This window comes from Vipera ursinii (assembly GCF_947247035.1).
Source record: "Vipera ursinii genome assembly, chromosome: 6".
Classification (NCBI taxonomy): Eukaryota; Metazoa; Chordata; class Lepidosauria; order Squamata; family Viperidae; genus Vipera; species Vipera ursinii.
Window position 1 is genome coordinate 58,285,591 of NC_139515.1, and position 22,323 is coordinate 58,307,913.

The window sequence follows — 22,323 nt, forward strand, 5'->3', positions numbered from 1 at the left end:
AGGGTGGCTGAAGTTTTCTGCTTCAATGCAGTTCGGAGGCTTCCTGCAGCCCCAAACCTGCAGAGTACCAAAAGGCAGAGATGGGAGGAATAGGCAATGGGGAGATCGAAAGGGAGGTAGTCCCTTACCCTGGAGAAGTCAAGGTCGGGGCTGGGAGGAACAAAGCCAGAAATAGCTTAGGTTGGGGTGGTCCTTGGCTAATGATCAATGGAATTTGGTTAATGATCATAATAGTGTTGGGATTGACATCCCTAAGCGATGTGGTCATGTGATGTTGAGCTTTACAACCACATTGCTCATTGATGGAAATTGAGGTCCTAATTGCATCATAACTCGAGGACTACTGGCAATATTGAAGAATCACACATTAAATATTTAATAATCACATTCCTTTACACAAGATATGCATAAAATAATTTCAGAAATTGCTCTGAAATTAACAGTATACTTAATGTATAATAGAAAAGAACTAGTAATGTTTTTCCTGAAGTCTATCAAGCAAATCTGAAGCAGAACAGTAGATGTTAATCTAACAAGTGCCAATCACATTGCCCATTTCAGTATTTGTTTTAAATATTGATGTTTATTATTCAATACTTGCTATCACAAAATGCTATTAACAAAATGAAAGGAAGATGTGGTAATTTCTACTGGACTCTTAGAAATCTAAAATTTACAAAATAATATTTTTATTAGAATCAGCAGGAAAATTTTAGTATGATAAGCACGTTATCAACGCTGGAAGGAACAACATGAAGAAGCTGTCAAGAGTTTTTTTAATTACAGTGGGATAGAAATGTGAAAAATAAATAAAAGTAAACACTGGAGTTACCAAATAAAAGAATTGTTACAAAATAAAAAATAATACCCCACACGTATTCTAAAAAACTGCTTAATCATAAATTGCCATTTAGAACAATGATCACAAATTCCGCTTTACTGACATATGCATGTGTGTGTAAATATTCAGATAGATAGATATACTATACAGCAATATAATTTGATTTTCCCCTTTTTCCTTTCCAACCCTAGGTGCTAGGAAGAAATTATGTAAGGAGAATTTACTACTCGGTCTGTTGTCAATCAGAAGGATAACTCTCAGTAAATAGAACTAGATAAAATTTGGTTCTCTCCTGGGACAGATTGTTGAGCAGAGCTGAGAATGTTGCTGGCTTTCATCCTTCCCTTGTGCCTCCCCTTCCCTTGTACTCATGTAATCCAAAGCAGGAAAAAAAAACACATGCACTGTGAGAAACAACCTCACCATCCAGAAAAATATAGATATCTCCTATAGCCACTTCTTGTAAAGAGATTAGAGAGAAATCCAGAATTCTTACCAGCCCTTATCAATTTTGTCAGGAGGTTGCCCACTAAACTTTTCTGTACTCATCTTTCTTATTGCCTGTTTTTCCAGAATCTTCTCGGTAGATTGGGCATTCATATTAACTTATTTTCTAGATTTCAGTATAGCAATACATGAACCCATCAAGTAACCAATTGGGCAGAATTTAAACATCATACTAAGCCACAACAAAAGTAACTATGATTAGTGTGTTACATGAATGCAACTGCTAGTTTTACACTGGGCTAATTAATCAAGTTGTATAAACAAAGAAAGTTAGTTATATTTAGTTAGTTTGTGGTTGTTGCAACTTGTTATGTAATTTTTATTTAAAAAAAAAGTTCTACATGATTACATTCCTTTCACTGATAAACTTTTCACACGATAGGTGATCTACCTTTGTTTTCTATTTGTCACTCTTGTAAAAAGCTCAGCCAAAAGCATCAAGATATATTTCTGCCAACAACATTCCTGTAGGATACAAAAATAAGTCTACAAACATAGCCAACAATTTCATCACCGCTATAACTGCTAAGGCAATATGTCTTAGTACATACCAAATGCAGAATAGTGGCTGTCCTCTATTTTAACATAGTTGCAAGACATGCTTCTTCTTAACTATACAGAACAGAGAATAAAAACTGCAGGACTACAGCACACAGTCCCATATTGCACACCCTTTCTGAACAACTTCTTCTTTCCCACACCTTAAGACACTGGCAGCCCTTAACCAAATTAATATTTGTGCTGAATTAGGTCTTTGTGTGAGGGCTTTAAAATGATATTGTTTTAACATAAGGCAACCTCATGTTAGGAGTTCCCTCTTGGAAACTGGTACATATAATAAACAGAAAGATATCATAAGTCTCCGGTATTCACACTAGTCTTGTGGAGCAAAAAAAACCTACATCCTGTAGCCCTCCAGCTATCATTTCATTAGCCTTAGTCAACATGGCTAATATTAATCATTATAGAAAGTACATTCCAATATATGTAGGGCTACAGAATGTTTATCCTTTCTATAAAGAATTCTTCTGGAATTCACTTGTTCATTATTATGAACAAAACGTATCATATACATTTTCCTACAAAATAAATTTGGGCATGATATTGCAATGGGAGGAGAAAAACAGTCGTTGGGGCAACAGCTCCTTTTTCTGGCTGATAGATTGAGCCAAGCTTGTTCTTCTTTCAGCCTTTAACTTTATCGCATACAAAGTAGGATACATAAGAAAAATATCACTTATGTATATGAGCACTGCTGATGAATATTCATGCTGACCCTCAAAATATTTTATTCAGTGCTTTTTTTGTAAAACAAAAAGGTGCCGGAACTCACACATGTCATACAACCCGCCTTGCCTACCCTACAAGGTTCCATCAAAAAAAGGTGCCGGAACTCTGTTCTGAGCGTTCTATGAGAAAAAAAGCCCTGATTTTATTATTCTCTTTACCAACTATAGGAATATTTTTTTTAAAAAAAAATCCTTCAATATGACTTTGAACTGCTCAATTCCACCTAAAGGCAAATAGAAACACATAATATTCATAATAATTGAACTGATGCAATGCACTTGTAAAATACATCCTTATTCTATTGAGCCTTGTAAGAAAGATACAAGGTCACCTGGGATGTATGATATTTCATAAGAACTTCACACTTTGTCTTTACTGGACCAAAAATAATGTACACACGTCTTCCTGTATTATATATACAAGCAGGGAGAAACTGAAAGATATAAATGTACTCTCTAGCCCTTGAGTTGCATGCTACTGTTTAAATATCACTCAAGAATCTCTTTTTACCAAAAATTCTGGTCCTCAGATATAACATGGTTTCTCACGTTTTTCCACCTTTCCACCACCCTTTGCCAGGAACCAAAAATGAGAGCTTATGACAATTGTAAAAATCTGTGTATAGAGGAATGCAATGTAGACAGCACCAATGTAACTGTTTCTCTATAATGCAAACTGAGTAAGATGAATTTGCATAACAAACCCTGAATAATTTGAATCTGATACCCTGAAAGTTGTACTGCTGGAGGAAGTCTTGGAATCTCACTATAAAATAAAATGGATGTATAACAAAAAGTAATTTTTGGTTCACTGTTAATCTGAAGCTGGTTATCCTTCCCAATTCAATTCAGAGCATTCACCTAAAGCAATGTGCAACATTCCTCTGGCTGGGCTCATGTTCTCTTGATTCTTGGCCCAAGCAAAAAGCAAAATGTTCAGAGAGCAGATTGCCCTGAATTTCATTGCTCTAATAATTGGGGTCTTTGTTCATATTCACAGCACGTTAACAGCTGGGGCAGTTTGCCTGGGTAGCAGCCAGATAATTCAGTCTCACCAAGCAAAGATAGATTTACCTGGCAATGCCTTCTTCCTTATAAAGGTAATGAACAAAGCCATCCTATAAACAGAGGAACAAGAGTGGACTGTACCACACTTTTTAAAAAACAAACCATAATTGTACAATGTAGGAGTTAGAAGTTAATAGGCAGGTGCATACAAGAGAAGGAGACTCGAATGCACAGCCAACCCAAGCAGATGGCCATGTTTACATCAAATAGCATACATATTAAAATATGTCTTAAAATATGTCACAATGCAAGAATAATTCCATGGTGTAACTCTCACACTGTACACCACAGTCTCTTGAAGGAATTGAAGCACAAAAATATTAGTTCTCAAAATGAATATATCAAACTCAGACAGACATAAGCATGGTAGAGAGAAGGATTTATAGTTTAGGAAAGCTAAGTAAATCTAAATGACTAACTACATAAGCTACATAAAACTTGAACATACATACATACAACATATATAGTTACACACAGACGCACGTGTGTGTGTATATACAGTGTATATATATATATATATATATATATATATATATATATATATATATATATATATATATATATATATATCTCCTTTCATTTCAAATTATTTAATCCAAGAGAATACATATTTTCAAATCTTCCTCATGTATGATAATATGTGTGTGTGTGTATACACACTATACAAATAAATCACTGATGTAAGAAATATTCTTTAAATACCTCTCTTGTATGTTAATAGACAGAGAAAAATGTGTTTATATATTTAATTAAAAACTGTATATACTAACCTTTTTCTGCAAGGTTTAATGCAATAACTTACAGTACTATGAACAAAGGTATGTCCAAAAAAAGAAGGAAAGAATAATGATCATGAGAAACAATATGAGTGTATACAGGGAGTTCAGCTGTAGTTCATAAATACTTGGATGGTCAGAATCAGGACTGCAGAGGTAACCTGTCAGTATAACTGTTTAGTGCTACAACTTGTAATGCCATTTAGACATGTCAACCTGTAGGGCAGCATACACTGTGGGGAATAGGTAGAGGGGAGAGATGGATGACAGGATGTGAAAAAGGCAAGGAAAGGCCAGGAGTTGGAAATGTTGCCTACATGGGAAAAAAGAGCAATAGATTAAGTTAACAACAAGAGGGTTGGGATTTTGTCAGGGGCACAGAGGTGGCAAGATTAACTGCAAACAGAACAAGTAGGCAAGAGCAACTGGTATTGTGTGTTTTGCATCTAACCAGGGCATATCCTACAATTTCTCTTTTCTCCCTTTCCGATCCCCATGACATTGTATTCATCTCATCCCTAGCTCATGAATGAGACAAAACTAATCATTCTTTAGTTGCACCTATGTTGAAGTAGTATTTTACCCTTATTTTGATACCATCTTGTTAGGTTTTGAAGGGACGCGGTGGCTCAGTGGGTTAGGATGCTGAGCTTGTTGATCAGAAGGTCGGCAGTTTGGCGGGTCAAATCCCGAGTGCCGCGTAACAGAGTGAGCGCCTGTTACTCGTCCCAGCTTCTGCCAACCTAGCAGTTCGAAAGCATGTAAAAATGCAAGTAGAAAAGTAGGGACCACTATGGTGGGAAGGTAACAGCGTTCCGTGCGCCTTTGGCATCTAGTCATGCCGGCCACCTGACCATGGAGTTTGGCATCTAGTCATGCCGGCCACATGACCATGGAGATGTCCTCGGACAAGCGCTGGCTCTTTGGCTTAGAAACGGAGATGAGCACCGGCCCCTAGAGTTGGAAACGACTAGCACGCATGTGTGGGAGAACCTTTACCTTTACCTTTTATGTTAGGCTTTATCTTGCACTACCTTGGAGGGAAGTTAGATCTGCCTCTCTTACTTCTGTTCCAGGCACAGCCAAATGATGTCCATATTTGAGAGTGCCATTCTTTATAGAGTGATAAATGTTTTCTCCTGTTACAGGCTTTATCCTTTGGTTTTGGACCATCCCTTTTCCACAGGTCATCAACCAATGAAAGAAATCTGGACATCACAACAGAAATAAGGTGGATCTCATTTCTAGACAGTGCATGACTTTCCTTAGACTTATTTCACAGTTGCTTCTGCAAACACCTTTTGGATATTTCCCAAGTTAAAACAGTGTGAAAGAAAGGAATATATGGGATGACACCAGTGAAGACATTGCCCTAGAAAGGAGGGAGGCAAACAGAACTATGATGTGCTATGAGGTAGGTCCTGTAGAGTTCTAAAGGAAAAAATAACTAACTCCTAGACAAAAATACCTTTTCTTACTTCAGTCAAGGGGAAGAGAAGAGAAAGCCATTTTGGCGTAGGGGTTAAGGGGATGGCCTAGAAACCAGGAAACTGTGAGTTCTTGTCCTGCCTTAAAGCAGGAAAAACCAGCTGGGTGACTTTGGGCCAGTCATTTCCTTTCAGCTGATCTCACTTCACAGGGTTAATTTGGAGAAAATAGGAGAAGAAAGGAGTATTAATGTTTGCCCCTTGAGTTGCCTACGAAAAAAAGAATTTTTTTAAAAAATCTAATAAATAAATAAAACTGACAAATATGGGGAAAGTTTCATCTGTCTTCCTTGTTGAAAGCTTGCAGAGTGGGTGGTAATAAAGGCAGGAGGGAATGGAGAAGATCAGTATGAAAGGTTCTCAAAAACAAAATGTTAACGGGGAGGACAGATGTTGCAGAGAGAAATGGCTGCAGTGAACGTTAGCTTGGAGACAAGATGGGAGAGTGATCATCTGCAGCTCCTCTCTGAAAGAAGGGATAGTTCCTCCTGCAAGGAACGTTCATTGGTATTGGATTTCCCAGAGCTGTTTACTAGTGTCTTTTTAAAAAAAATTTAATTATTGTCATTGCTATTATGTCCTTTTAACCTAATTTCTGAGTGAGGTATTTGCGCAACTCAGAATACTTTGTTGGTTGGAATAATGTAAAAATTACATAAATCAATAAATAAATTATTAGTGTAAAAGCCATACAATTATCACTGTATAAATTATATTAATAATAAATTTTCCAAACATAACTCTGATTATACTGAAAATATGTCGTCTGACTATGCTTTCAAATTAATGGGTGATCTCCAAAATAATTGCAGAACTTTACACATCTTGAAGCGGTGGGATAGCACCAACTCAAGGGGAAAGTAACACTTTAAAACCAGTTCACCCAATAATGTAAGGCCTGGAGATAAGATTAAAATGTCATAAAATGAACAGAATAAAATGCTGTTGATGGGGCATGATTGTATACAGTAAACCACAAGCTGTAGCAAGGCCTGAATCATAATATCAGACTTGAAACTTTTAAAATAATCTTTATCATAAGATTTGTACACACAGCCAATCTAATTTGCCAAACATTGCCCAAAAGGAGAACAAATAAAACACACTTGAGCAAGAAATTCAGTAGCCATCTACGTGCATATACTTAGCAAAATATAACTATCATCCAGTTAATATTATTTCTCTCTGGACAGAGCTTATCTCCAAGTGTCAGAGGTAGATTTAAAAAAATGAAGTGGGTCACATAATTTTTCACATATTTTTAGAGATGAGGGGGGGAGGAATTCAAGTAGAGGATATCTGGAAATTTGACTTGCAGAGGTTCATGAAAGTAAATAATTTATCAAAAAATGTACAACTGTGAGAGTATATTACATATGACATCTACACAGAAGAGAATATACATGGCTGTATTAAATAGATATTTCAATCTGCACATGATTTTTACCCTTCTTGCTAAATGGATAATTGTTCTTTATAAAGAAAATATAAACATTTCATGTGGTTTTTGTAGCTAAAAGGGCATCTAAAACATCTAGAATAGGTGGAACAATAGTAAACAATTAGTAACTTATGACTGCTTACCATGCTTTCTTTTTTCTATGTGTGGAAATGTCTATACATCAATTAGATTTATGAGCAAATGTATGATTTGCTAGGTTATGGAGCTTCAATATCTTCCATTATGCATCCCTATATAGCAGGCACGTCAAACTCGTGACATCATGTGACGTCGCGCGACGTATCGTGACTTTTTCCCCATTGCCGGCAATGGGGAGGGCACGGTTTTGTCGTGATGCATCCGGTCCACGGGCCGGCAGTTTGACATCCCTGCTATATAGTCACCCTGTATGTTTATTTAAATTCACTCCCAGAACAAACCTAATTTCTAGAATGAAATCCATTTGGACTGAAGTGATGCAATTATTCAGTGAGTCATCACAAGCCCAGATCCAATTTTACAACTATTTTTATCATAGTCATTAAGTGAATCACATAGTTGTTATGTGAAACAGCATTAAGCAAATTAACTTTCCTCCCACCATATACGTACATACCAGCTGGTTGCCAAACACCCAAATTGCAACTGTTTTATTTTTTTTATTTGTATCCCGCCTTTATTATCTTTACAAATAACTCAAAGTGGTGAACATATCCAGTACACCTTTACTCTCCCCTATTTATGTGACTTTAGGAGTGGTGCTATGGTTGTAACTTTGAGGACAGGTTGTAAGTCACTTTTTCCAAGGCCATCATAAGTTTAAACCATCATTAAACAAACAATCATAAGTCAAGGACTAGCTATATACACACATTCTTAAAGTTAAGTATGTATGTGTTGGTTTTATATTTATATGTTTTCCTATATTGAAATGACTCCTGTATATAAGAACTATGTAATTACTATTTCGACTCATAGGGAGAGAAGGAAAAAACTGCATAATTTTTAAACCACTATCTTATTATTACTTGATATATTCAAAGCCAAGCCTTAAATGTGTACTGTATGCTCCCTATAATTACACGATTGCAGTGGTGGGATTCAGCCAGGTCACACCAGTTCGGCAGAACCGGTAACTAATTTTTTTGTTACCCAGGTCCAGAATGGACTTCCAGAAGCGACATTGAGAACCGGTTGTTCACATATTTGAATCCAACCACTGCACGATTGTATGTATCATATATGTCTATTTACAACTCTATAAGTGTTTCTTTAACAAGAGTGTAAATGACAAGCTATGGGTGTATACAAGTACTGCATGTTTCTATTATATTTCTAAACCATTTTTATCTGGTTATTAATTTGTGTTTTTCTAACGATATCCCAAGATGTATGTTATTTATATCTCTGTGTGTGTGTGCTTGTGTACATGCACAGAAACCCACGCTTCAATGTGTATATATCACACATTGGTGTATATATCTTTTGATATGTCAATCAATATTTTTAAAGATAACATATGTATATGAAAGTTTATACATACATGTATATATTTCACTATATTTATCCTGTAAATCTGTCTCTGAGGATATACATTATATCACAGAAAGCTTTATTGAATTCTATTAAATGTACCTTTGAGTTTCATAGTGGCAACATTTGTGTTCTATTTCTATGAATTTAACTATAACTTTAAAATTAACTTTAATAAATCCCTCATGTATTTCAGATGTTCATTCTGTATTCTGAGTTGGTAATGTGTTTGTTTATAGCTCTTAGAAGTATCACACATTTATTCACACTATCATTTTAGTATAATAGCAGCTCACAACTGTGTTACCCCATCTTGGCTTTCTGAAAATTTCTGCTAGATTAAGGGTTACCCTGGTAAAGATATTTTTTTTTTAATTTTCTCATTCTCTTCCAATCTATTATCACAGTTTGCTGTGAATTAAGACTTTTTTAACCACAATTCATCTTGCGGGGGAGCATCCTCTGCTAGCTAGGTGTGTTTTTAAAATTGAAGATCTTCGGTTTATAAATGTTATTTTTAAAAAGAGTAAACTTTAGATGAGGTTAAAGAAGAAAGAAACTCTATTTGTGAAATAGTTCCAGAGCTTGAGAATAGATATGGTGTGATAGCTTTCTTTTAAAAGCCTGGTTCTCCAAGTATTCCAAGCCCATCTTATAACTTGTTCTGTGGCCATTGTTAATTTGTGTTGGTAGGCTTTGCTGTAATATTTTAGATTAAAATATTATCACAATACTAAAGTGGTAGTATGAACTAGAATGAAAAATGATGAATATATACAATATTTTACAAAAATATTGAAAAGGAGAATTAAATGCAGAGAAAACTTGACACTACAGCTTCTTCTACGCCCTAGGCCTAATTCTTCATCACCCCAAACCCCCACTCCTTCCCACTCCTGCCATACAAGTATGCGTTGTTTGAAAGTCATGGCAACTGAATACATGCCAGAGTCTGATTTCTTCCAATTTGTCATTTTGGTGCTATGAACGAAAGTTGTGAGAGACATCAGTGGAAAAATATGTTCTTATATCATGCACAAAATCCATTTGGAACTTCCTATTCTTACACTGTTTTTGTGAAGGTGTGGATGACATCAGTGTTGAAAAAAGTGACCATGGCTTTAGTAATTGTCCATTCCATTTCCAGGTGATGCTGGAGAATTGAAGGAAGAATATTGCTTCTGTGCTTGACGACTCCCTAAAACAATTACACATTTCACGTACATTTTAAGATTTATATCGATTTTTTTGTTCTCAAATGGAAATGCCGGAAAGAATTTCATTCTAAGCTGCAGAGACAATTGCAGACCAAACGGCTTTAAGTCTCCCACGGAAATGTGGATAACTGTCCCTGGGAGCGAGAGTAGACCAAGCAGTGTCTCAAGCCTCGTAGGTGAGTATTTCCAGCATCCCCAGTGTGAGGCACGAGGAAAGTTTGCAGGTAGGAGCATTGCGAAACTGGCTGCATGGGAAGAAGGGAACCTCGTCTCGCTCTGCCGAAAGAAGCCACAGGAGGAAAAGCTCTCCGCGCCCACTCTACCCAACGCCGGAGCGCACGCGCACGCGCGCCCCCGATAAATGCCATCCCAACCCGTTCAAGAGGCGCTGGGGGGGAAAAAAAACAAAAAACTTCTTAGCCTTGATCGATCCGAAAGACGCCAGCTCTTCTGCCCATTCTGCTTGACTGGAACTCTACGGCAAGCTGCCTTCGCGAAGGAACGCCTGAGAGAAACCAAGCGCCTTTTTTTTTTTTTTTTTGGCTGCCCGCTGTCCCCAACAGTCCGTCACCCCAGCCACATCTGGGGGCGGGGGGGAGAGAGAGAGAGAGAGGGAGGCAGGACGAGAGAAGGTGCGCCTTCCTCCACTCGGCTGGCAAGCTGTGCCGCAAGGCAGCGGAAGGGAGGGAGCGCCGAGAGCCGCGCTCCAGGCACGCACCTGTCGCCCCTAACTCCAGCGAGTGTGCTGGAAATCCCCACCCCTTCAGAAGCCGCTCCTCCACACCCCTTTGCCCCGGCCTCTTGGCTCCGCCCCTCGCTCACACACACACACACGCGCGCGCGCGCACTCTCCCGGCGCAGGTAAACTTTAGACTCCCACTCGCGGAAGGGGAACGTAGGTAGATGTCACCGAGATCCTGAGCTATTTATAGAAGCGCCAGGCGAACGTGGCTGGCGGCGGCGGTGGGATCCTACCTCGCACCGGCCTCTCTGGCGCTGAGAAGGACCGTCATCCTCGCCTCTCCTTACGACCACAGCGGAGCCGGGAGGCTAGAAAAAGAAAGGGTGCCAGGGCGGCACGTTCCTTGCGCTCTCTCGGCGTTTCTGGCAGGGCCCCCCCCCTCCCCCTTGCCTGCCTCTGGGAAGGATTGCAAGGCAAACAGGGTCCTTTTCTAGTCTGGGGGGGGGCTTTTCGGAGACCTCCCAACTGCCTTTGGCTTTACAGGGGGACAGGTCCTTCCACCTGTTTCGGAGACGGAAGGCTCGGGAGCCTAAAGGGGTGTGGTGATCACGGAGGGAGCCATCACCTCTCACCCCTTTCCCCCCCGCACCTCGCTTCCCGGATCGTTCGCGTCCCGTTACTGGCCACCATCTATCTCCTGGCAGCCCGGCAGCCGTTCTGGGCCGCTTCTCGGAAGTTGGGAGTGAAAGAGGGTCAGAGGGTCGCTCTTGGCGTGAAATCTTCCGGGAAGCTATTTAAGGACCATGTGGTGAGTGACCCAGAGGTTGCCTCTAAGCCCAGCCAGGGATCCATCCTTACAGAATCTCAGGTAGAAACAATTCAGCGCCTCGAGATGCGAAGGGAGGGGGGGGGTTCTGTAGCGGCGGGCTCACAAGAGGTTCTAAACGGCAATATAACCGACCAGAAGGGTTACCGGTCGGAACGATTGGGGCTGAAACCAAACACCACGATTCCCCTTTTTCATACGATTTTGGAAGTGCGTCCACACCCACTCACAAGAGAACTCGTCCGCCTTTGTCTTGCCACCATCTTACCCCTAGACTGGCGTGCCCAATTTCATTCCTGCATTTAGCGGTCTGTGTCGCGTAGGCAGGCACAATCGAGCAAGAAGATAGCCATTTTGCATCCCATGAGTAGCAGTTTGCTGAAAAATTAGGATGGATGTATATGTGCGAAAGCGAGGCGGACGCGGAGGGAGAGAAGAAGGGAAGGGAAGACTGCATGGCTCGCGCCAAGAAATGAGAAGGCAACGTGGCTAAATCCTCCAGCATCACTCAGGAGGAGAATGGCAGGTGCAGGTTTTGCCTTGGGATAAAGCGGGGGGGGCGAGTTAGAGGTCCCCTAACGTGCTTAGACTTCCGATAGCCCTCCACCTGCAAACAGACAGCGGCTGCCCTCACATCAGCATCCCCCCTCTGCTTCTCTTGGGACTGGCTGGCCTGTGCTCGCTACAACTAACCTTTGCGAAGGCAGCTTCATTGTATCTGGCTCTTCTAAAGCTCCAGGGCCTGCTTGCACTTGGACTAGAAGACAGTCTCTTTGCAGAACACCACCATGTTGCATATTCCCCAACGGCCAGGCTGTAAACCCCAGCTAGAGAAGAGGCTGGCCAAGACCATTTTGACAAGAGAGGTAGCGAAGCTCCATCTTTGCCCTCCCCTGATCCGTTGCCTCCTGCCCCACCTCCGCCTCCTTTCAGAAGCACGAAAGCACTGTCGTATCAGGTGGAGAAGGGAGGGAATAAGCTCGTGTGTCTTTTCCCCCTGCTCTTCTGACGAGCCAGGGAAGGGAGGAATCAACATGTCTGAATGACTCCTTAAAACCGAACCTCATTTCGAACAGCGTCTCTGGCTCTTTTGTGAGAAGCCCAGCGGTTGGTCTGTGCTATTAGTACAAAATTAGTCGCTTAAAACACGAGTGGCTTTTCTATAGCGTGTGTGTGTGGGGGGGGGGGAATATTCAGCAACCTCCACCCCACCCTGAACAAAATCTCCTACCTTGATTTGTAGAAGCAGAACCTCTAGGCGGACAGATTAGGGGAGTGAGCATGTTGGGAATATCCAGTCTCCTCTTCTTGCTTGCATATCCACAAAAAGAAGAATGAGGTTTGGGGAGCAAATGGGGAAGGGGCGATGCCAGATGCACATAGAAACCGCTTTCTTGCAAGACGCCTCGACGCTGGCAATCTTGCGTCTGGAAGTGGTGCAAAGGCAAAGCAAGATATCGCCTTCGAAGATGAATCTGATCCAGTAGAGAGGAAACTCGAAATAAGCGGGATCCAGAGAGATCATTCCATTTTCTCTTTTTAAAGAAGGAAGAGAAGGAATGCGAGAACACCACAGTGGCGATTCTTCTATTGATGCCGATGATAGAAGAAATATATTCCTGGAAGCTTAGCAAAACAGGCTGAGTTGAGGTGCCGCGAGGGTAGATCTTGGTCCTCCGCGAAGCATGATAATTCTCCAAGCGCCCCCTCCTGAAGGGAAAAGAGGGGAGAGGGTCGGTCTGAGAGGAGGACGGGAGAGATCGAATCGCTCCTCTGTGGAGAGGCTAGCACGTTTCGAAGAACGGGAAGGAAAACGCATTTCCCCACATGAGCCCAGAAATAAAGGAATGGCAAACAGCTGTTCCTGGGCTATAAATATGTCAGAGATGCTCCGGCTGTGCCATGGCTGGGATGGGCACGAAGGCGAACTGGAGAAGCGGGCGAGCTAAAAAACCACCGAAGGAAGGAACTCCGTAACACACACACACACACACACACACGCACACACACATGCACACATGCGCGCGCGCACACACGCGCTCGCGCACACACACACACACGGACACACACGAGCGCGTGCGCACCAAATTCAGCCCACCACTCGCGGGGAGCCGTTCAGTGGCTAGCGACTGCCGTTCCTAGCCCCATCTGCATTGCTGCTGACATGTCGGCGGTCTCCTCTCCCCACCCACCCCCTTCTCCCCCTCCTCGTCCCACCGCCAGCTCCAGAGGAATGAATGAAACGGGCGGGGGGCTCGACTCTCTACCGAGCCTCCCCGAGACCGCATTTGCTTTTCTGGAGAGGTGTGCGGACGGGGAGGGGGAGGGAGAGGCGCACACGCGCGCCCGGCTCGTCACACGCGGCGGCGGCGGCGGCGGCGGCCGCCAACCCATTCCAGTCGGCCAGTAACTGTTGCCACCAGCTGCAACGGACCTCCGAGAGCTTGGTGGCTGCACCTTCTTCCTCGGTTACCTGTTAGCCGGAGGCTGTTCTTTGCGGGGGACTCGGACCGGGCTCGGGGAGGATTTGGAAGCGGGAGAGAGACAAGCACGACCCTCCTAGCGAAGAGAAGACCCCATTTTGCAGCGACCCGAGTCCCTCTTCTAACGGCGTGCGGGGGGGGGGGGCTATGGTTGCCTCAGGGTCGGGGCGGCGGGGGGGGGCGGTAGGCAGCGATTAACCTCCGGGCATATTGACAGTTCACCTCAATTGCTCTTGACTTCGTCGGGCTGAGGTTCAGCCCCATTTTGCCCGAAAAGGGCTGCCTCGGGGCAAAGGCAGGATTGCCTCCGCTGCAATCTCGTTCAAATACACGCCCACTTTCGCCACAGCGAATGCCACCGTTTTTCCCCGGAAAGCAAAGGAAGGTGAAAACCAGGGCGGGAAAGAGAACTAGGATAATGGCGCTGTAGCAAAAACTGGTAGCGAGGGAGTCAGGAGGAGTCCCTGTGAGTCAATAGTAGAAGACAGGCCCGGAAGGGCGGGAGACTCACAAAAGCGACCTGTCACCCAAGGGTGCGAGTGGGTGGAAAGTGGTGTGGGCTGGAGTTAGCCAGCTCTCCCCAGTCGCCCGCCTACGAAGCCAGAGGCATTCACACACATCTACCCAATCAACCGGAGTGTCTATCGGGGGGGGGGTGGTTCACAAGTGAGCGTTGGAGGAATTGCTCCTCTGCCTGGATTTTTCTCCCCCTCCCTCGCGTTATTAGTGAGATACTCTGGCAGAGGCAGCAATGAACGTCATGTAGCCGAAGGGCAAAAACAGAGCCTTGTCCTGGCCTTTTAGCGTCTCCTTCTGGCGACCGTGAAGAAAGCACACGACGGGGCAACCGAAAGGGGTGTCCCGTCGGACGCAGTCGAAATCTGGGTTCCATTCCCTGCCTTCAAAAAGCCGCCACACCATCTGCATGGACAAAGCAAGATTTTTCTCCCAAGAAAAGCAACTGTTCTTGGAGATCGCTGCCTTGCACGGAAGTCAAGCGGACTGAATAGTAACGGGAAGAGGGGAGACACTGGCAGCTAAGATCCTTGCGTGAGCAAGTGGTGGATTTGAACCGTGGTAAGAGAATTTTTGCAGTAGAGTTCTCAGGGCTTTTTCTCAGAATTGACAGAAGTGCTCTCTCTTTGCCGAATATTGTGCTGTCTGTATAATTGTGGACCAAGTAATGGGATTGGTGGATTCCATAAATTTGTTTCTTCTGCCAAGTGCAACCAAACCATTGCCAATCACTTTCCTTCACGTGGACAGGAGAGAGCCAAGTTAGGTGGATGCCTAGAATGATGGATTTAAGTACCTATCAAGTGGTAGGTTTTAAGCGGGGACATGGAGAAAAATGGGGAAGAGCTCCCCCAATGTTCCTCACAGCCTCCCCTCTATGTACTGCCTATCAGACATGGGTATAGCTTTCTTCTGAAATACAGATCTAAACTCAGGTTCAAGAATAGCCTGGCTGACATAAAACAGGCAGAAGGGAGCAAAGTATGAAAGGAGCGGTCAATAACAATCAAGGTCCATTCCCACCTACTGCTGCCAACAGATAACCAAGAGTTCTGTTTCAACCCCATGGCCAGAAGTGATTGGTCTGGAGAACAAACCATACAAGGGCATCATGCACTGGTAATTGGTCCAAATGAAATAACGAGGGCAATCACCATGGCATCTAGTCTGCCAAAGCCATAGGCAAATTAGTTGCACTAAGTGGGCATAACTAATTATGGTTATTGCATAGTCACAGAAACTGCATTTGCCTGAGATTGATCTTGTGTGAACCTCCAAATGAAATAAAAAATAGAACAAACTACAAAAAAATACAACGCCACAAAATTCTTTATCAGCAGAAGCAGATGAAAACTTGTAATGTACTCAATGGCAAAAAAAAACAGCAGTGCAGAACCTAGAAGTGTCTTGACTGTCTCTTCTAATTTAAACTGACCTTCTGTGTATCACAATCCTAGTGAGGTTTTGAGTGTAAACCCAATAAGGAGCTTGCATAAGGCCCAATGTAGGTAATGCACAGGTAAGATACCTCTGTGAAAATCATGTGCCTCGTTTCTCCTCTTGCACAAGCCAACACTGCCATAGAGAGCCATGCCCAATGGTTAAACGGAAAGTTTGTGCTAATGTGAGTTGAGGAGCTGAGCAGATCTGAACCACTGACTGTCAGCAACCAGTAGTCAGTGCATCATGCTGGATAAAATAATCAGCACATTTTTTTATTAGGAAAAGAGAAAAAATACAGCTAAGGATCATTTTCATTAAGTCAAGCACGTTAGGTAAGCTAAGACAGTGTCATGAGGAAATGGCTGGAAAAAAAGTGGCAAGATCTGTATATTCTGTAGTTAAGCAATTACCTTTTTCTAAAGAACAGGCTGTAACAATGATCTGCTGTCCTGATTCTGTCTATAGTTTTAGTTAGCTAACAAAATGTATATTAAAAAGAAAATGTTGAAGGCACCAATTGGCTAAATCATAGCATATATGTGATGGAGGGAGGGAGGGAGGGAAGGATGGATGGATGGATGGATGGATGGATGGATGGATGGGCGTATGTGACCTCCCATCTCACCAATGCAAATCTGAAAGGATAATAGGAATTAAAATACAATAAAATTTATATGAAAAATAAAAATAAAAAACACTTTTCCTAATTGATTAATAGCTCCTAAACACATCATTCACCAACAGCAATTACACTCCTGCCCTGTCCCCTGATGCCTGTGAAAATAGCCAGATCTTCAAGGCTTTCTGAAAGATGAGCAGAGTCAGGGTCAGACAAACCTCAGGCTATAAAGTGTTCTAGAGGGCAAGCGGTTACAGAAAAGATGCACTTCCTGGATCCCACTAGATGACAATGCCTAATAGAAGGGACCTGCGTCTCTTAATGAGACAGATAGAAATGATGCCAGTAAAGTGGTCCCTCAAATTTTGTGGCCCTATGCCACAAAAGGCTTTAAAGATAGTAACTGATATTTTAAATTGCACCAGAAAGCATATTTGGAAAACAGTGCAGCCTATGGAGCAAAGGGATCACATAGGAAAAGCAAGACATACCCATTAATTGCCCACACTACCACATTGTGGACCAATTGAAGTTCTAGAAGTTCTTCAAGGGGAGCTCCATGCAGATTATATTACAAGACACTTGGGAGGTGATCAAAGTCTGAGAGACCAAAAGTAATGCCTCCTGATCCAAGAAAGGTGCTACTGGTGCACACCACAAAGCTATGCAAAGACATCCTGACCACAGCTGTCACCTGGCTGGCTAAGGACAAAGATACACAGCTGAATAGCACCAGCATATTGGTGAACCTCACCCATGCTGTTGAATGATCTCAGGTAGTTCTCAAATATGACTGTAATTAAGTCCAGAATAACAATCATAAGTTGTGCCAACCATTAAGCGGGTCAATACATGACCAACTCAATTTTATGACAATTTTTGCAACAGTTAGTAAGAGAATAGTGTAGTTACAAAGCAAATCCATTGTCTACAATGAGCATTTTTTTGCTAGAAACTGAAAGTAAATGCTGGTTTACAGCAATAAAGTCATAAATCACAGACATGTGACCATGGGACACTGCAAACAGTCTTAAATGTGATCACATGACAATGGGAGAGCCATGGAACTTCAAAATCAGGTTGAAAGTACCTTTTTGGGTCCATTATAAATTTGAATGGTCCCTAAGTAATTGGTCATAAGCTGAGGACCACTAGTACTGCTTACCAATGCAATCTCTCTTCCAATTTTATGGTATTCATATAATGAGTTAAATTTAGTTTAAGTTCAATATGAGTCCTGATGACTTTATGGATATCTTGTTTTCTTGGCAACCATAAAAATATTATTTGCTATTGCCTTCTTCAAGGATATTAACAATATTATTGGTGCAAGGAGGTGAAAGAACAATGCGATAAAATCAAAGGTCTTAAGGAGGAAAAGAAAGTGTCAAAGCCCAAGAAACCAAAAAATCAAACTAGATGTCAGAACAGACAGAAGAAACTGCAAAAAAAGACAAGACAAACCAAAGCCAAGAAAGACAAAGATCTCAAGAAGGAACTTAATAACAAATTTCAGAGAATTGTTAGAAGACAGAAGACCTTATATCAGCAAATGGAAAAATGAGGAATGTTTTCCGAAAGATCTCCAAACTCAGAAGGAGGTTTCAAACTTGAATTGGAATACTAAAGGATGCCAAGCATACATACTGTAATTCAAAGAATATGAAATAGAAAAAGAAGGAATATAGTGAAATACTATATACTTGGGTTATCAACAGCTCAGATACCTTAGAAGGTACTGCCTAGTTCAAGATTTGCAGTATTAGAAGATGAAGTTAGAGCAGTACTCTGCTCATTAATTAATTGGAAAGCTATAGGAATTGTCAAAATATCTGAAAAATACGGCACACATCAGAAGAAACCGTGAAGGTTATAATCAAATTATCCCAGCAAATCTGAACAACACTACAATGCCAGCAGATTAGAAGAGATCCGTCTATATACCGACACCAAAGGAGACTTAATGGCGTGTGCAAATTACTGTACAATAACTTTAGTTTCACATGCTAGCAAAATAATGCTTAGATTATATAGCCCTATATGAAGTGAAAATGACAAGAGTTTCAAGTCTGTTTTAGAAAAAGCTGAGGAACCAACAGATTATGGCTGATGTGCAATTAAAGAAACCAAAGAATTTATTTTAAAAAATCAGTATAAACTTCACAGCTTATGTAAAGGCTTATGATTGAATTTATCATGGTGAGCTGTCAGATTAGGAAAATGGGAATCCAAGAAAATATCATTGTCCTCCAGCACAGCACAGGATAGGTACTTGGTGAAATGGTGCAAGCTATAATATTTCCTGTAACTCTCCATGGAAGAGACTGTTGAATTTAGAAGAAAAAGGGTAGAAAGAGCTCCATGATCCAGCGTATGTTGGCAATTTGATCTCTAGTTCCTCTGCCTCTTCGAAATCCTGCCTGTACTTCTGGTAGTTCTCGATCCACATACCGCTGGAGTCTAGCTTGTAGGATTTTAAGCATAACTTTACTAGCATGAGAAATGAGTGCAATGGTGCGGTAGTTTGAACATTCTTTGGCACTGCCTTTCTTTGGAATTGGAATGTAAACTGATCTTTTCCAATCCTGTGGCCACTGTTGAGTTTTCCAAATTTGCTGGCAAATTGAGTGTAGCACTTTTACTACATCGTCTTTTAAGATTTTGAATAGCTCAGCTGGAATACTGTCACCTCCACTAGCTTTGTTGTTGCTCAGCTTTTCTAAGGCCCACTTCACTTCACCTTCTAGGATGTCTGTCTCGAGGTCAGTGACCACCTCATTGTGATTATCAGGGACGTTAAGCTCATTCTTGTATAGTTCTTCTGTGTAATTTTGCCACCTCTTCTTAATCTTTTCTGCCTCTGTTAGGTCCCTGCCATTTTGGTCTTTTATCATGCCCATTTTTGCATTAAAAGTTCCCTTCATCTCTCCAATTTTCTTGAAAAGATCTCTGGTCCTCCCTATTCTATTGTTTTCTTCTATTTCTTTGCACTGTTCATTTAAGAAAGCATTCTTATCTCTTCTAGCTATTCTCTGGAAGTCTGCATTCAATTGGGCGTATCTTTCTTTTTCTCCCTTGCCTTTCCCTTCCCTCCTTTCCTCAGCTACTTGCAAAGCTTCCTCAGAAAGCCATTTTGCTTTCTTCCATTTCTTTTTCTTTGGGATGGTTTTGGTTGCTACCTGTTCTACAATGTTGCGAACCTCTGTCCATAGTTCTTCAGGCACTCTGTCTATCAGATCTAATTCCTTAAATCTATTTGTCACCTCTACTGTATATTCAACAGGGATATGATTTAATTCATACCTGACTGGCCTAGTGCTTTTCCCTACTTTCTTCAGTTCAAGCCTAAACTTTGCAATGAGAAGCTCATGGTCTGAGCCACAGTCAGCTCCTGGTCTTGTTTTTACTGACTGTATAGAGCTTCTCCATCTTTGGCTGCAGAGCATATAGTCAATCTGATTTCTGTGTTGACCCTCTGGTGATGTCCATGTGTAGAGCCATCTCTTGGGTTGTTGGAACAGAGTGTTTGCTATGACCATCGTATTCTCTTGACAAAATTCTATCAGCCTGTGCCCTGCTTCATTTTGTACTCCAAGGCCAAACTTTCCTGTTATTCCAGTTATCTTTTGGCTTCCTACTTTAGCATTCCAATCCCCCATGATCATAAGGACATCATTTTTTGTGTTAGTTCTATAAGGTGCTGTAGGGCTTCATAGAACCGGTCAATTTCATCCTCTTCAGCACTGGTGGTTGGGGGATAGACTTGGACTACTGTGATATTGAGAGATCATTCTTTCATTTTAGGGATTGTATCCCAGTATTGCTTTTCCTACTCTTTTATTGACTATGAAGGCTACTCCATTTCTTCTGAGGGATTCTTGCCCGCAATAGTATACCTGATGGTCATCTGAATTAATTTGCTGATTCCTAAGATGTCGATGTTCAGTCTTGTCATCTCTTGTTTGACCACATCCAGCTTTCCTTGATTCATGGATCTTATATTCCAGGTTCCTATGGAGAAAAAATCTTTGCAGCATCGGACTTTTCTTTCACCACCAGATACATCCACAGCTGAGCGTCCTTTTGGCTTTGGCCCAGTCACTTCATTCTTTCTGGCGCTACTAGTACTAGCCCTCTGCTCTTCCCCAGTAGCATATTGGACGCCTTCCGACCTGAGGGGCTCATCTTCCAGCATCATATCGTTTTGCCTTTTGGTACTGTCCATAGGGTTTTCATGGCAAAGATACTGAGTGGGTTGCCATTTCCTTCTCCAGTGGATCACATTTTGTCAGAACTCTCTGCTATGACCTTTCCATCCTGGGTGGCCCTGCACGGCATAGCTCATAGCTTCATTGAATTACGCAAGCCCCTTCGCCACGACAAGGCAGTAATCCATGAAGGGGGTCCCTCTGTATCTTAAGCCTATCTTCTGGAGTGTTGGCTATTATATATAGTGAATGCATATATAAATCTCTATCACTGTCATAAGGCACCATATGTATTATGTTATATATGCTATATACCATATCTGTCTGTAATTAAAATGTATGTTTTACTTAAGATGTTTTTATTTCAAATGTTACTAGTATTGATCACCAATTTTCCATTTAAGCAATGGGACAACAAAAGTACTAAATTCATATAGCAAGAAGAAAAAAAATAAGAATTAAGTATAAACTGTTGAGGATGTGAAAGAAAAAGGATTGGGTCGACCACACTTAAAATTATACTTTGATGCTTCCTCTTTGGTTTGGATGAAGGATTGGATGACCTTAAAGAATAACAGGTTATTAGATTTGGAGGGCCATGAATTGAGATTTGAATGGCACACTTATTTGTGGTACACAATCCTAAGGTAAACACAGAATTTAAAAATCATTTTGTTGGACATGCCATCCTAAGAGTTTGGAACAAACATAAAACAAGGCTGTCACCTAAAATACCACTTTGGCTTTGTTTTAAAAAGCAACAATAATAAGACCTAGCTGATGGCCCTATGGTGAAATAATACATTTTACTTAAGGTGAACCAAGTTTGAAAAGGAAAGAAGAATTGGAGATAGAATTGGCAAAAAGTGAATATGAATCTGTGTTGTGTGCTAATCATGATTATATTTTTGCAAGGTTTATAAAATATTGAAATTGAATTAGGGAAAATATGTTAAAGATTGTATGAGTCAACGGGCAAAGAATTTGGTTATAATATGATGATTGATCAATGACAAAATAAGTGAATAAATGGATTGAAGTTTACGTTAAATTATAATTTGAAAGAAATTTTTTATAAGATGATCTGGTATTTAATGCCCCCAAAATTGTCACAGATGTATAATAGAGTTCCAAGTGTACTATATTCTGAAATGCAGCTGTAAAGGTGGTACTTTTTATCATATCTGGTGGATTTGTGACAAAGCAAAGAAATATTGGGATCAGATGTTTATCTTAATTCAGAAGATTCTTAAAATGAATATAAAAGCAAAATCAGGGCTTTTCTTTTAGGTTTGATGGATACAGGGCTTGAAAGAAAATTTGAAGCTTTATGGTTTGTTGAACAGTCAGCCAGTTGTTCAGACTGGATTTGGCATTTTACCTTCCC